The 15,427-nt window shown below is 41.6% G+C and overlaps 1 protein-coding gene and 1 long non-coding RNA gene across 3 annotated transcripts in view; both read left to right on the plus strand.

The window, feature by feature from the left end:
- CPD (carboxypeptidase D) overlaps positions 1–15,427 on the plus strand; it is a 97,374-nt gene that overhangs the window by 29,896 nt on the left and 52,051 nt on the right. The window lies entirely within an intron of this gene.
- On the plus strand, positions 1,292–14,509 carry LOC144335426 (uncharacterized). The gene is made up of 2 exons (XR_013406280.1): positions 1,292–8,621; positions 9,454–14,509. It is a non-coding gene; the product is annotated as an uncharacterized LOC144335426 (long non-coding RNA).

Raw genomic sequence — 15,427 nt, forward strand, 5'->3', positions numbered from 1 at the left:
AGAAGAAACTCTTTAGTTTAATTAGATCCCATTTGTCTATTTTGGCTTTTGTTGCCATTGCTTTTGGTGTTTTAGTCATGAAGTCTTTGTCCATGCTTATGTCCTGAATGGTATTGCTTAGGTTTTCTTCTAGTGTTTTTATGGTTTTAGGTCTTACATTTAAGTCTTTAAAACATCTTGAGTTAATTTTTGTATAAGGTGTAAGGAAGGGATCCAGTTTCAGCTTTCTACATATGGCTAGCCAGTTTTGGCAGCACCATTTATTGAATAGGGAATCCTTTCCCCATTTCTTGTTTTTATCAGGTTTGTCAAAGATCAGATGGTTGTAGATGTGTGGTGTTATTTCTGAGGCCTCTGTTCTGTTCCATTGGTCTATATATCTGTTTTGGTACCAGTACCATGCTGTTCTGGTTACTGTAGCTTTGTAGTATAGTTTGAAGTCAGGTAGTGTGATGCCTCCAGCTCTGTTCTTTTTGCTTAGGATTGTCTTGGCAATGCGGCCTCTTTTTTGGTTCCATATGAATTTTAAAGTAGTTTTTTCCAATTGTGTGAAGAAAGTCATTGGTAACTTGATGGGGATGGCATTGAATCTGTAAATTACTTTGGGCTGTAATGGCCATTTCCATGATATTGATTCTTCCTATCCATGAGCATGGAATGTTCTTCCATTTGTTTGTGTCCTCTTTTATTTCCTTGAGCAGTGGTTTGTAGTTCTCCTTGAAGAGGTCTTTCACATCCCTTGTAAGTTGGATTCCTAGGTATCTTATTCGCTTTGTAGCAATTGTGAATGGGAGTTCACTCATGATTTGGCTCTCTGTTTGTCTGTTATTGGTGTATAGGAATGCTTGTGAGTTTTGCACATTAATTTTGTATCCTGAGAGTTTGCTAAAGTTGCTTATCAGCTTAAGGAGACTTTGGGCTGAGTTTGGGTTTTCTAAATATACAATATACAATCATGCCATCTGCAAACAGGGACAATTTGACTTCCTCTTTTTCTAATTGAATACCCTTTCTTTCTCTTGCCTGATTGCCCTGGCCAGAACTTCCAACACTATGTTGAATAGGAGTGGTGAGAGGGGGCATCCTTGTCTTGTGCTGGTTTTCAAAGAGAATGCTTTCAATTTTTGCCCATTCAGTATGATATTGGCTGTTGAGTTTGTCATAAATAAGTCTTATTATTTTGAGATACATTCCATCAATACCTAGTTTATTGAGAGTTTTTAGCATGAAGGGCTGTTGAATTTTGTCAAAGGCCTTTTCTGTGTCTATTGAGATAATCATGTGGTTTTTGTCATTGGTTCTGTTTATGTGATGGGTTATGCTTATTGATTTGCATATGTTGAACTAGCCTTGCATCCCAGGGATGAAGCTGACTTGGTCGTAGTAGATAAGCTTTTTGATGTGCTTGCTGGATTCAGTTTTCCATTATTTTATTGAGGATTTTTGCATCGACGTTCATTAGAGATATTGGTATAAAATTCTCTTTTTTGTTGCGTCTCTGCCAGGCTTTGGTATCAGGATGATGCTGGCATCATAAAATGAGTTAGGAAGGATTCCCTTTTTTTCTACTGATTGGAATAGTTTCAGAAGGAATGGTACCAGCTCCTCTTTGTACCTCTGGCAGAATTCGGCTGTGAATCCCTCTGGTCACGGACTTTATTTGGTTGGTAGGCAATTATTGCGTCAATTTCACAACCTGTTATTGGTCTATTCAGAGATTCAACTTCTTCCTGGTTTAGTCTTGGTAGGGTGTATGTGTATATGTCCAGAAATTTATCCATTTCTTCTAGATTTTCTAGTGTATTTGTGTAGAGGGGTTTATAGTATTCTTTGATGGTAGTTTGTATTTCTGTGGGATCGGTGATGGTATCCCCTTTATCATTTTTTATTGCGTCTATTTGATTCTTCTCTCTTTTCTTCTTTATTAGTCTTGCTAGCAGTCTCTCAATTTTGTTGATCTTTTCAAAAAACCAGCTCCTGGATTCATTGATTTTTTGAAGGGTTTTTTGTGTCTCTATCTCCTTCAGTTCTGCTCTGATCTTAGTTATTTCTTGCCTTCTGCTAGCTTTTGAATGTGTTTGCTCTTGCTTCTCTAGTTCTTTTAATTGTGATGTTAGGGTGTTAATTTTAGATCTTTCCCACTTTCTCTTGTGGGCATTTAGTGCTATATAAATTTCCCTCTACACACTGCTTTAAATGTGTCCCAGAGATTCTGGTATGTTGTGTCTTTTTTCTCATTGGTTTCAAAGACCATCTTTATTTCTTCTTTCATTTCATTATGTACCCAGTAGTCATTCAGGGGCTGGTTGTTCAGTTTCCATGTATTTGTGCAGTTTTGAGTGAGTTTCTTAATCCTGAATTCTAATTTGATTGCACTGTGGCCTGAGAGACAGTTTGTTGTGATTTCTGTTCTTTTACATTTGTTGAGAAGTGTTTTACTTCCAATTATGTGGTCAATTTTCGAATAAGTGGGATGTGATGCTGAGAAGAATGTATGTTCTGTTCATTTGGGGTGGAGAGTTCTGTAGATGTCTATTAGGTTCACTTGGTGCAGAGCTGAGTTCAAGTCCTGGATATCCTTGTTAACCTTCTGTCTCGTTGATCTGTCTAATATTGACAGTGGGGTGTTAAACTCTTCCATTATTATTGTGTGGGAGTCTAAGTCTCTTTGTAGGTCTCTGAGGACTTGCTTTATGAATCTGGGTGCTCCTGTGTTGGGTGCATATATATTTAGGATAGTTAGCTCTTCTTGGTGAATTGATCCCTTTACCATTATGTAATGGCCTTCTTTGTCTCTTTTGATCTTTGTTGGTTTAAAGTCTGTTTTATCAGAGACTAGGATTGCAACCCTTGCCTTTTTTTGTTTTCCATTTGCTTGGTATATCTTCCTCCATCCCTTTATTTTGAGCCTCTGTGTGTCTCTGCATGTGAGATGGGTCTCCTGAATACAGCACACTGATGGGTCTTGACTCTTTATCCAATTTGCCAGTCTGTGTCTTTTAATTGGAGCATTTAGCACATTTACATTTAAGGTTAATATTGTTATGTGTGAATTTGATCCTGTCATTATGATGTTACCTGGTTATTTTGCCTGTTAATTGATGCAGTTTCTTCATAGCATCAATGGTTTTTGCAATTTGGCATGTTTTTGCAGTGGCTGGTACCGGTTGTTCCTTTCCATGTTTAGTGCTTCCTTTAGGAGCTCTTGTAAGGCAGGCCTGGTGGTGACAAAATCTCTCAGCATTTACTTGTCTGTAAAGGATTTTATTTGTCCTTCACTTAAAGGTTAGTTTGGCTGGATATGAAATTCTGGATTGAAAATTCTTTTTTTTAAGAATGTTGAATATTGGCCCCCACTCTCTTCTGGCTTGTAGGGTTTCTGATGAGAGATCTGCTGTTAGTCTCATGGGCTTTCCTTTGTGGGTAACCTGACCGTTCTCTCTGGCTGCCCTTAACATGTTTTCCTTCATTTCAACCTTGATGAATCTGACAGTTATGTGTCTTGGGATTGCTCTTCTTGAGGAGTATCTTTGTGGTGTTCTCTGTATTTCCTGAATTTGAATATTGGCCTGCCTTGCTAGGTTGCGGAAGTTCTCCTGGATAATATCCTGAAGAGTGTTTTCTAACTTGGTTTCATTCTCCCCGTCACTTTCAGGTACACCAGTCAAATGTAGATTTGGTCTTTTTCCATAGTCCCATATTTCTTGGAGGCTTTGTTCGTTTCTTTTTACTCTTTTTTCTCTAATCTTGTCTTCTCACTTTATTTAATTAATTTGATCTTCAATCACTGATACCCTTTTTTCCACTTGATCAAATCAGCTGTTGAAGCTTGTGCATGTGTCATGAAGTTCTTGTGCTGTGGTTTTCAGCTCTGTCAGGTCATTTAAGGTCTTCTCTACACTGTTTATTCTAGTTAGCCATTCGTCTAACCTTTTTTTGAGGTTTTTAGCTTCCTTGCAATGGGTTTGTTATTACTGACCTTCAGAAGCCTACTACTGTCAACTAGGCAAAGTCGTTCTCCATCCAGTTTTGTTCTGTTGCTGGCAAGGGGCTGTGATCCTTTGCAGGAGAAGAGGTGCTCTGGTTTTTGGAATTTTTAGCTTTTCAGGTCTGGTTTCTCCCTATCTTTGTGGTTTTATCTACCTTTGGTCTTTGATGTTGGTGACCTACAGATGGGGTTTTGGTGTGGATATCCTTTTTGCTGATGTTGATGCTATTCCTTCCTGTTTGTTAGTTTTCCTTCTAACAGGCCCCTCAGCTGCAGGTCTGTTGGAATTTGCTGGAGGTCCACTCCAGACCCTGTTTGCCTAGGTGTCACCAGTGGAGGCTGCAGAACAGCAAGTATTACAGAACAGCAAATATTGCTGCCTGATCCTTCCTCTGGAAGCTTCATCCCAGAGGGGCACCAACTGTATGAGGTGTCTGTTGGCCCCTACTGGGAGGTGTCTCCCAGTCAGGCTACACGGGAATCAGGGACCCACTTGAAGAGGCACTCTGTTTGTTCTCAGAGCTTGAATGCCATGCTGGGAGAACCACTGCTCTCTTCAGAGCTGTCAGTCAGAGACGTTTAAATCTGCAGAGGTTGTCTGCTGCCTTTTTTTCAGCTGTGCCCTGCCCACAGAGGTGGAATCTATAGAGGCAGTAGGCCTTGCTGAGCTGCGGTGGGCTCTGCTCAGTTCGAGCTTCCCGGCCGCTTTGTTTACCTACTCAAGCCTCAGCAATGGCAGACACCCCTTCCCCTGTGAGGCTGCAGCCTCGCAGGTTAATCTCAGACTGCTGCAGTAGCAGTGAGCAAGGCTCCGTGGGCGTGGGACCCGCTGAGCCAGGCACAGGAGGTAATCTCCTGGTTTTCCGTTGCAAAGACCATGGGAAAAGTGCAGTATTTGTGCGAAAGAGTACTGTTTTTCCAGGTACAGTCTGTCACAGCTTCCCTTGGCTAGGAAAGGGAAATCCCCCAACCCCTTGCACTTCCCGGGTAAGGCAACACCCCTCCCTGCTTCGGCTCGCCCTCCCTGGGCTGCATCCACTGTTCAACTAGTCCCGATGAGATGAACCAGGTACCTCAGCTGGAAATGCAGAAATCTACCCCTCTTCTGTGTCAATCTTGTCGATCTCACTGGTTGCTGCAGACCAGAGCTGTTCCTATTTGGCCATCTTGGAAGCAACTGAAATTGTTATTTTTATGTGTTCTCTGTTTTGCTTCCTTACCAAGACTCTAAACTCTGGATGGAAGTAATCTCTTGTTTATAATTCCCAATAATCTTAGTATAATGCCTTACACACAACGACCATTGTATTGTGACCAATGTAGTAGTAAAAATTGGAAAAGATTTTCAATAAATATTATGTACAATGAATACACGTGTGTGTTTACGTGTATATGTACAAGTGAAAGTTACCAAAGATGATTATAGGTCAGCAGTGACTAAAGGTGACTAATATCACCTAATGACTAAATATGACTTGCTAGGGATAGGAAAATCAGCATCTTACCCATTTCCTGCCAGACTCAAGGTGAATAAGGGAAAGCTAAAAGATTGCCTTGCCCTAGGAAACAAGGTTAAGACCAAGTTACTAGGCTTATGGTAGTTATAAACCTGCAAATATTCTGAGAAGACAAAGTCTGTTTGACATCCCCATATGGATATTCAATGGGCATTTCAAACTTAATGCATTGAAAACAAACATCTTAATTTCCCATTGCTCCAACCTCCTTTTATTCATTTAACATATATTTATTGAAGGGCTACTATGTGGCAGGTACTGTTTTAGTGCTTGGAATGTCCATCGATGGGCATAACAAAGATCTTTGCCTTTGTGTTGTTTATAATCTGGCAGGGAGAAACAGGCAGTAAATAATAAACATCATAGGTGAATTGTTAAGTGTTGTAGAAAAAGCAACAAGGTAGAAAAAGGGTAAGAGGAACTGGGAGTGCTGGTGGGATGGGCTTGGGGATGGTGATGGAGAGATGTAAGTAGCAACTTCAAATGGGGAGGTCAGGATGACCTGACTTCATTGTCAGGTTGAAACTGGAGTGAAGAGCTGGAGTGGAGGGAGTTAGTCAAGTAGTAAGGATATCTGGGGGAAGAGCATTCCAGCAAAGGGAACAAGTAGAGCAAAGTCAGGAGGTACTTAAGAGTATCCAGTGAACAGCAAGGAGGCCGTGTGTCTGGTGCAGAGCCAATGATGGGGAGAGTATAAAAGGAGGTTTAGGAAGGAAGGCTGGGTGATGGGGGTCAAATCATACAGGGCCTTAGGCCACTGAAAAGACTTTGGCCTTTAGTCTGAGTGAAATACAGGGAGTCTCTGAACTGGTTTGAAAAGAGAAATAACTTCTGATTTGCAATTTAACAGAATTACTATGGCATCTCTGTTGAGGAAAAGGGCAAGGGCAGGAACAGGGGAACCTCTTAAGAGTGATTACAGAGGCCTGGCACAGTGGCTCATGCCTGTAATTCCAGCACTTTGGGAGGCTGAGGCAGGCGGATCATGAGGTCAGGAGATCGAGACCATCCTGGCCAACATGGTGAAACCCTGTCTCTACTAAAAATACAAAAAATTAGCCGGGCATGGTGGTGGGCGCCTGTAGTCCCAGCTACTCGGGAGGCTGAGGCAAGAGAATGGTGTGAACCCGGGAGGCAGAGCTTGCAGTGAGCCGAGATTGTACCACTGCACTCCAGCCTGGGTGACAGAGCGAGACTGTCTCAACAACAAAAAAAGAGTGATTACAGAAATACATGCAGAGAAATGGCAGTGGCTTGTACAGGGCCACAGCAATGGAGATAAGGATAAATTTTTTGATTCTGAATATATTTTGAAGTTAGAGTCAGCATGGTTTTCTGACACTTTGGATATAAAATGTGAATCCAAGGCTTTTTGCCTGAGCAACTATTTAATAGAAGGATGAAAGTGCCATTAACTGCAGTGGGGAAAGACTGTGGGTGGAGCAGGTTTGGAGAAGATGAGTAGTTCAGTTTTGGATATGTTAAGTTTGTGATATACAAGTAAAGATTTTGAATAGGCAGTTGGATGTACAAGTCTGGAATCTGGGAAGAAGTCCAGGCTGGAGACAGAAATTTGAGAGTCGTTACCCTGTAGATCATGTTTAAAACCACAGGACTGTATGAGTTTCATTATACCAAGGAGATAAGTAGTAAGAGAAGAGGACCAAAGGCAGAACCTTAGGGATGCCACCTCTGTTGCCTTTGTTCTTTTTCATCTTTTCAGTAAATGGTACTACTATCTCCCTGATTTCTGAAGCCTAAAATCTAGAAGTCGTCCTTGATTTCTTCCTTCTATATCCAGACCTGTCCTCTTTGTCTCCACTACCACCAGCCTAGTCCAAGTCACCATTATCTTCTAATTCATCTCCATGCTTCCCCATTTGCCCCCCTACAGTCATTTTCCATCCAGCAGTCAGAATGATCTTGACAGAATGAAGATAATTCCAATTGTATCACACCTCTGTGCAAAACCTGCCAGTGTTCTGCACAGCAAACATTGTGAATGAATGTTCTGACTCACAAATCAGTGTGAAATATTGTCAAACATGAAACAACAGAGTGAAAAGGCAGCCTACAGAAAGGAAAAAATATTTTTGCCCTAATAATATGTTAACCCCCTCAAATATCCAGAACATGCAAAGAACTCCTACAACATAACAATAAAAAACAAATAATCTAATTTAAAAATGGGCAAAGGACTTAAATGGACATTTCTCTAAAGAAGATATACACATGGCCAACAAACATTGAAAAGATGCTCTACATCATGAATCATCACATACCCATATTCATTGCAGCATTATTCACAATTACCAAGAGGTGGAAACAACTAAATGTCAGTTGACAGATGAGTGGATAAAGAAAAGTTTGTATATTCAAAAAATGGAATCTTATTCAGCCTTAAAAAAGAAGGAAATCCTATCATATGCTATAACATCGCTGAACCTTAGGGATATTATGCTAAGTGAAATAAGCCAAAAAGACAAAATACTGCATGATTTCAGTTATATGAAGTATCTCAAGTAGTCAAAGTCTTAGAAACAGAAAGTAGAAAGGTGGTTGCCAGGAGCTGGGGAGAGTGGCAAAAGGGAGTTGTTTATAATGGATATGGAGCTTCATTTTTTGCGAGATGAAAATGTTCTAGAGCTCTATTGCACAACAATGTGAATATAGTTAACACGATTGTACTGTACATGTAAAAATGGTTAATATGATGAATTTTGTATTGTGTGTTCTTTAGTGCAATAAAACAAAAACCAAATCCCTCCTGTGGTTCCTACTGCACTTAGAATAAGATCCCCAACTTCTTACCCTAGCTGCCAAAGCTGTTTATGATCTTGTTTTGCCAGAATCCCTCAACCTCATCTTGTGCCATTCTTCCCTTGTCTGTTATTGTCCAGCCACAGTAGCTTTCTTTCTATTCCTTACACTCGCCAAACTTTTCCCCTGCCTTTGGAATGTTTTTCCCGCTGACTTTTACCAGGCTGGCTGCATCTTGTTTTTTCAGATCTTGACTTAATATTACTTCCTCATGAAGCCTTTTTGTGACTACCTAGTCTCTAGTTGCCACCAATCACTAGCTACATCATGTCACTGTACTTAAATTTCTAGGCTGGGTGTGGTGGCTCACGCCTGTAATCCCAGCACTTTGGGAGGCTGAGGCAGGTGTATCACGAGGTCAAGAGATGGAGACCATCCTGGCCAACATGGTGAAACCTCATCTCTACTAAAAATACAAAAAATTATCTGGGTGTGGTGGCGTGAGCCTGTAGTCCTAGCTACTCAGGAGGTTGAGGCAGGAGAATTGCTTGAATCTGGGAGGTGGAGGTTGCAGTGAGCCAAGATCATGCCACTGTACTCCAGCCTGGCGTCAGAGCGAGACTCAGTCTCTAAAACAAACAAACAAAATTCTGCATAGCACTTCTCACTATCTGATATTTTTCTTATTTATATTTGTTTACTGTCTGATTCCCCTATATAATAATTTTATAAGTTTTTTATATTTTAGAATTTAAAGTTTTTAAACTTTAAAAGAATGTTATGAGAAAGCAGGGACCTTGTCTGTTTTGTTCATCGCCGTATCCCAAGCACCTAGAATAGGTGCCTGGCATATATGCCTGGCATATAGTAGGTGCTCAATAAATATTTGCTGAATGAAAACTGAGCTTCCTATTCTTTTTTTTTTTTTTTTTTTTTTTTTTGAGACGGAGTCTCGCTCTGTCGCCCAGGCTGGAGTGCAGTGGTGCAATCTCGGCTCACTGCAAGCTCCGCCTCCCGGGTTCACGCCATTCTCCTGCCTCAGCCTCCCGAGTAGCTGGGACTACAGGCGCCCGCCCCTGCGCCCGGCTAATTTTTTCTATTTTTAGTAGAGACGGGGTTTCACCATGGTCTTGATCTCCTGACCTTGTGATCCGCCCACCTCGGCCTCCCAAAGTGCTGGGATTACAGGCGTGAGCCACCACGCCCGGCCGAGCTTCCTATTCTTAAATGATCATTTCTTGAAAAGGACTACTCTTCTCCCCAAGCTCCAGACCTGTCTTTTTGAATTACTTCTTGGGTATTTCTGTCTAAATATTCTACAGATACCTCGAATTCAACATGCCCCTTTCTGCTCAGTTACTCTTGCAGACCTTATTTTTTCTCTGTTAATGGCATCATCATTAGCCTGATTGATCAGGCCAGAGGTCCTCTTTGATTCCTTTCTTTCTCTCAACTCCCACTATCTATCAGATCCTGTCAGTATCTTATCTCACATCTTTCCCTTTTCTTCCACACAGTTGCCACCACAACATTTTAGGCCTAATTACTTTTTACTTGGATCATTGTAAGAAACTGCCTGACTGGGCTTTTTGCTTCCAATCCCGCACAGTTTTCCAGACCGTACTATCTTCTATTCATCATGCTACTTTTCTATTCAAAACTAACAGATGAAATGTCATTTTTTTTATGCCTTAGAAAGCCATGGAAACCTTTATCCTCAGCCTCCTTTAGACCCCAGTTACCTTTCCAGCCTCACCATTCAAGACACCCCTGCAGCTCTGTGCTCCTGCCCTCATTCTGTGGCCTTATCAGCCTCATAACTGGTGGTCAGCATACACCAGCAGCCTCCACCTTTACAAAGCCATTTCCCCTGACTACAGTGCTCCTGAACCCCCACATCTCTTTGGCTGACTCATAGTTTTGTCTTTAAGATCTAACTAAAAAACTGCCTCCCCGAGAAGCCTTTACAGATCTTCCCTCAACTCCAAAATTGAAATTAGTGGCATAGACCCATAATATCTCTATTATTAATATCATTTTTTTTTCATTTTTTCTTTTTTTTCCAAGATAGGATCTTACTTTGTTACCCAGACTGGAGTGCAGTGGTGCAATCTTGGCTCACTGCAGCCTTGACCTCCTGAGCTTAAGCAATCCTCACACCTCAACCTCCTGAGTAGCTGTGATGACAGGCATGTAGCACCATGCCCAGCTAATTTTTTTGTATTTTTTGTAGAGATGGGGTTTTGCTGTGTTGCCTAGGCTGGTCTCGACCTCCTGAGCTCAAGAAATCTGCCCAGCCTCCCAAAATATTTATTGAGCACCTACTATATGCTAGGCACTATTTTAGGTACTGCCCTCAGCCTCTCAAAGTGTTAGGATTACAGGCATGAGCCACCTCACCCAGCCTGTTATCATTTTTTAAATTGTGGTAAAGTACACATAATATAAAATTTACCATTGTAACTATTTTTAAGGGTACAATTCCCTGTCATTAAGTGCATTTACATTGCTATACAACATTCACCACTCTCCTCTACTGTCATATTTAATTATTTATGGATGTGGTTGTCCCCTCCTCTGATTAGAAACAAACACTATTATTTGTAAGTGCTGAATTAACATGGATGAACATGAATATAATCAGATCATCTCCTGAGATGAGATGTCACGTCACCAGCATCCTTGTGATCCTGCTTGGTTAACTTGAGGATTGTGTTCAGTTTTCTTCTTTGTACTTACTCAAAATGGCATTGGTTAGAGTTCATGGAGTGCTGGATTTTTAAAGGTTCTTTGCCCAATTTCTTCTTTAGAGGTTTTTGATGCTTTACACTTAACCTAACTTTTTTGTCTTACCGGTATCTATCCTATAAATATGCCAGTGAAATGGAGCATACTGCGTTAGGTAAGGTGTGCATATTTCAAGAACTAGATGTGTTTCAAAGCACGTAATAAAACTTCAGCAAAAATGAGGTTAAGAGTTTAGGCTCCGGGGCGGAGCAAGATGGCCGAATAGGAACAGCTCCAGTCTCCAACTCCCAGCGCGAGCGACACAGAAGACCGGTGATTTCTGCATTTTCAACTGAGGTACTGGGTTCATCTCACTGGGGAGTGCCGGACGATCGGTGCTGGTCAGCTGCTGCAGCCCGACCAGCGAGAGCTGAAGCAGGGCGAGGCATTGCCTCACCTGGGAAGCACAAGGGGGAAGGGAATCCCTTTTCCTAGCCAGGGGAACTGAGACACACAACACCTGGAAAATCAGGTAACTCCCACCCCAATACTGCGCTTTAAGCAAACAGGCACACCAGGAGATCATATCCCACACCTGGCCGGGAGGGTCCCACACCCACGGAGCCTCCCTCATTGCTAGCGCAGCAGTCTGTGATCTACCGGCAAGGCAGCAGCGAGGCTGGGGGAGGGGCGCCCGCCATTGCTGATGCTTAAGTAGGTAAACAAAGCTGCTGGGAAGCTCGAACTGGGTGGAGCTCACAGCAGCTCAAGGAAACCTGCCTGTCTCTGTAGACTCCACCTCTGGGGACAGGGCACAGTAAACAATAACAAATGGAACAGAAACCTCTGCAGACGCAAACGACTCTGTCTGACAGCTTTGAAGAGAGCAGTGGATCTCCCAACACGGAGGTTGAGATCTGAGAAGGGACAGACTCCCTGCTCAAGTGGGTCCCTGACCCCTGAGTAGCCTAACTGGGAGACATCCCCCACTAGGGGCAGTCTGACACCCCACACCTCACAGGGTGGAGTACACCCCTGAGAGGAAGCTTCCAAAGCAAGAATCAGACAGGTACACTTGCTGTTCAGAAATATTCTATCTTCTGCAGCCTCTGCTGCTGATACCCAGCAAACGGTCTGGAGTGGACCTCAAGCAATCTCCAACAGACCTACAGCTGAGGGTCCTGACTGTTAGAAGGAAAACTATCAAACAGGAAGGACACCTACACCAAAACCCCGTCAGTACATCACCATCATCAAAGACCAGAGGCAGATAAAACCACAAAGATGGGGAAAAAGCAGGGCAGAAAAGCTGGAAATTCAAAAAATAAGAGCGCATCTCCCCCGGCAAAGGAGCGCAGCTCATCGCCAGCAACGGATCAAAGCTGGATGGAGAATGACTTTGACGAGATGAGAGAAGAAGGCTTCAGTCCATCAAATTTCTCAGAGCTAAAGGAGGAATTACATACCCAGCGCAAAGAAACTAAAAATCTTGAAAAAAAAGTGGAAGAATTGATGGCTAGAGTAATTAATGCAGAGAAGGTCCTAAACGAAATGAAAGAGATGAAAACCATGACACGAGAAATACATGACAAATGCACAAGCTTCAGTAACCGACTCGATCAACTGGAAGAAAGAGTATGAGCGATTGAGGATTAAATGAATGAAATGAAGCGAGAAGAGAAACCAAAAGAAAAAAGAAGAAAAAGAAATGAACAAAGCCTGCAAGAAGTATGGGATTATGTAAAAAGACCAAATCTACGTCTGATTGGGGTGCCTGAAAGTGAGGGGGAAAATAGAACCAAGTTGGAAAACACTCTTCAGGATATCATCCAGGAGAACTTCCCCAACCTAGTAGGGCAGGCCAACATTCAAATCCAGGAAATACAGAGAACGCCACAAAGATACTCCTCGAGAAGAGAAACTCCAAGACACATAATTGCCAGATTCACCAAAGTTGAAATGAAGGAAAAAATCTTAAGGGCAGCCAGAGAGAAAGGTCGGGTTACCCACAAAGGGAAGCCCATCAGACTAACAGCAGATCTCTCAGCAGAAACTCTCCAAGCCAGAAGAGAGTGGGGGCCAATATTCAACATTCTTAAAGAAAAGAATTTTCAACCCAGAATTTCATATCCAGCCAAACTAAGTTTCATCAGTGAAGGAGAAATAAAATCCTTTACAGATAAGCAAATGCTTAGAGATTTTGTCACCACTAGGCCTGCCTTACAAGAGACCCTGAAGGAAGCACTAAACATGGAAAGGAACAACCGGTACCAGCCATTGCAAAAACATGCCAAGATGTAAAGACCATCGAGGCTAGGGAGAAACTGCATCAACTAACGAGCAAAATAACCAGTTAATATCATAATGGCAGGATCAAGTTCACACATAACAATCTTAACCTTAAATGTAAATGGACTAAATGCTCCAATTAAAAGACACAGACTGGCAAACTGGATAAAGAGTCAAGACCCATCAGTCTGCTGTATTCAGGAGACCCATCTCACACACAGAGACATACATAGGCTAAAAATAAAGAGATGGAGGAAGATTTACCAAGCAAATGGAGAACAAAAAAAAGTGGGGGTTGCAATCCTAGTCTCTGATAAAACAGACTTTAAACCATCAAAGATCAAAAGAGACAAAGAAGGCCATTACATAATGGTAAAGGGATCAATTCAACAGGAAGAGCTAACTATCCTAAATATATATGCACCCAATGCAGGAGCACCCAGATTCATAAAGCAAGTCCTTAGAGACTTACAAAGAGACTTAGACTCCCATACAATAATAATGGGAGACTTCAACACTCCACTGTCAACATTAGACAGATCAACGAGACAGAAAGTTAACAAGGATATCCAGGAATTGAACTCATCTCTGCAGCAAGCAGACCTAATAGACATCTATAGAACTCTCCACCCCAAATCAACAGAATATACATTCTTCTCAGCATCACATCGTACTTACTCCAAAACTGACCACGTAATTGGAAATAAAGCACTCCTCAGCAAATGTACAAGAACAGAAATTGTAACAAACTGTCTCTCAGACCACAGTGCAATCAAACTAGAACTCAGGACTAAGAAACTCAATCAAAACCGCTCAACTACATGGAAACTGAACAACCTGCTCCTGAATGACTACTGGGTACATAACGAAATGAAGGCAGAAATAAAGATGTTCTTTGAAACCAATGAGAACAAAGATACAACATACCAGAATCTCTGGGACACATTTAAAGCAGTGTGTAGAGGGAAATTTATAGCACTAAATGCCCACAAGAGAAAGCAGGAAAGATCTAAAATTGACACTCTAACATCGCAATTAAAAGAACTAGAAAAGCAAGAGCAAACTCATTCGAAAGCTAGCAGAAGGCAAGAAATAACTAAGATCAGAGCAGAACTGAAGGAGATAGAGACACAAAAAACCCTCCAAAAAATCAATGAATCCAGGAGTTGGTTTTTTGAAAAGATCAACAAAATTGACAGACCACTAGCAAGACTAATAAAGAAGAAAAGAGAGAAGAATCAAATAGACGCAATTAAAAATGATAAAGGGGATATCACCACTGACCCCACAGAAATACAAACTACCATCAGAGAATACTATAAACACCTCTACGCAAATAAACTGGAAAATCTAGAAGAAATGGATAATTTCCTGGACACTTACACTCTTCCAAGACTAAACCAGGAAGAAGTTGAATCCCTGAATAGACCAATAGCAGGCTCTGAAATTGAGGCAATAATTAATAGCCTACCAACCAAAGAAAGTCCAGGACCAGATGGATTCACAGCTGAATTCTACCAGAGGTACAAGGAGGAGTTGGTACCATTCCTTCTGAAACTATTCCAATCAATAGAAAAAGAGGGAATCCTCCCTAACTCATTTTATGAGGCCAACATCATCCTGATACCAAAGCCTGGCAGAGACACAACAAAAAAAGAGAATTTTAGACCAATATCCCTGATGAACATCGATGCAAAAATCCTCAATAAAATACTGGCAAACCGGATTCAGCAACACATCAAAAAGCTTATCCACCATGATCAAGTGGGCTTCATCCCTGGGATGCAAGGCTGGTTCAACATACGTAAATCAATAAACATAATCCAACATATAAACAGAACCAAAGACAAGAACCACATGATTATCTCAATAGATGCAGAAAAGGCTTTTGACAAAATTCAACAGCCCTTCATGCTAAAAACACTCAATAAATTCGGTATTGATGGAACGTACCTCAAAATAATAAGAGCTATTTATGACAAACCCACAGCCAATATCATACTGAATGGGCAAAAACTGGAAAAATTCCCTTTGAAAACTGGCACAAGACAGGGATGCCCTCTCTCACCACTCCTATTCAACATAGTGTTGGAAGTTCTGGCTAGGGCAATTAGGCAAGAGGAAGAAATAAAGGGTATTCAGTTAG

The sequence above is a fragment of the Macaca mulatta genome, chromosome 16 (assembly GCF_049350105.2).
Source record: "Macaca mulatta isolate MMU2019108-1 chromosome 16, T2T-MMU8v2.0, whole genome shotgun sequence".
Taxonomy (NCBI): domain Eukaryota; kingdom Metazoa; phylum Chordata; class Mammalia; order Primates; family Cercopithecidae; genus Macaca; species Macaca mulatta.